Below are 1682 nucleotides of genomic sequence, written 5' to 3'. Positions count from 1 at the left end.
TTACTATTACTTATTGAAATGTGCACAGTGTACCTTCTCCAATGCCTGGCAAGCACATAAGAGGAGCAGTAAAACACAAATAGCTTTCATCATTTTAGCAGAGTTAGACTCTATTAGACTATTTCTAGTGTATTTAAGTCTGTTTGCTTTCTGATGGATGGATGAACAAGTTATAGAGGTCAGCCTCAATTTATAGTCTTGTCATCAAGGAAGCAATTTGTACCATTGATTTGATTTTGAATGTACTGTTGTCATAATTATCATTGTTTTTCTTTGATTCTGAATTCTCACTGTTGCCAGTTTGGGTATAAACAAGTCATACCATGTGCCATCTACAACATTTGTGCCAGTCCTAAGTGCATTACTGATAGTCTAATGTGATAACAGGGTGCTCTTAAACTAATTAATGATGTGTCACTGTTTGACAGTCTGTTTTCATGGAATGCTGTCAATGTGACCTATACAAGTTGTTTGCACATTTTAAAGTCAACATGAGGTAGCTACTACTCACTGTCTCTTAATTGATTCAAAGATATGCCAACAAGTACATCACCAGTAGAAGTAATCATGATATTTACCTCATGATTCAGTGACTTTTTAATGCAAAGACTCTTGTAAAGCACTAATAAATTCTCAAATTTTATTAATTGAAGGTGAATTACATAATTATGAACTCAGACTCCAATTAGTTTTAGTAATAGTCTTCAATTTACATGTATGGTGCATAAAACCTTTATTAATAGACTTAGCTTTGATTAGGATATAGTTTATGAGGTTATTGTGGTAATGGCAGTTTTAGACTTAATAACAAGAAATGAAATTCAATTTCCTTTTACTATTACAAACACCTCCATATTATAATTGATGGAATCTGTTTAGTCTTTACTAATTTCATTAAGCCATTATAAAAGCAACAGAGGTCATGCAACTGGTTGTACTTTGAGCTAAAGATTAATTACTAATTTATTGAACTGGGATTTGGATGGATCATTGTATTTCAATGGTGCAGTTCTGCCATGACTTAGCATTATGGTAATAGCAATCTAGAGGGTATGTGAACTTTGTCTCTAGACTCTATATTCAGACTTGTTGGATTAAAAGTTGATGAAGGGGATGTATGTTGACATGCACATTATCAAGGGATTATTTTGATTGTTAGATGTATTTATGGCAGTAGTTTTGAAAAAGATATAGATACAGTGACAGACTATATATATATAAACTAGTTATAAGATTTTGATGACTTATTCTTTTAACCAATGCTTATGTACTTAATGCTTATCAGAAAATGCTTTACTCGTAGCCATTTTTGGTGCCAATCTTGAAGAATATTTAAAGTTTCTTTTTAAAAATTTAATATTGATTTAAATTATCTATTTAATCAGAACAAAATGAATATTATATAAAAAGTCCTAATATGCAATACAAAATAATTATTTTATGTTCATTTTTCATTTTGTGTAACAAATCACAGCTTATTTCCAGATTCCACCAGGATTGTAATAGCTGCCAATTGTGAAGGAGCAGATGTACCTCTTGATTGCTATAAGACGGTACTTGAAGATGGTCTTGGATCCCAGGAGGGTCCTTGTTTTGTAGATGATGTCAATCTTGTAGGTGGTCCTGGTACAGTATTTGGGCTTGTAGAGGGTGAAGGTACGGAAACTTGGTTACCCACTCGT

The sequence above is a fragment of the Amphimedon queenslandica genome, unplaced genomic scaffold, assembly GCF_000090795.2.
Source record: "Amphimedon queenslandica unplaced genomic scaffold, v1.1 AMPQUscaffold_13063, whole genome shotgun sequence".
In the NCBI taxonomy this organism is placed as follows: domain Eukaryota; kingdom Metazoa; phylum Porifera; class Demospongiae; order Haplosclerida; family Niphatidae; genus Amphimedon; species Amphimedon queenslandica.
Note: the sequence above shows the minus strand (reverse complement) of the source record.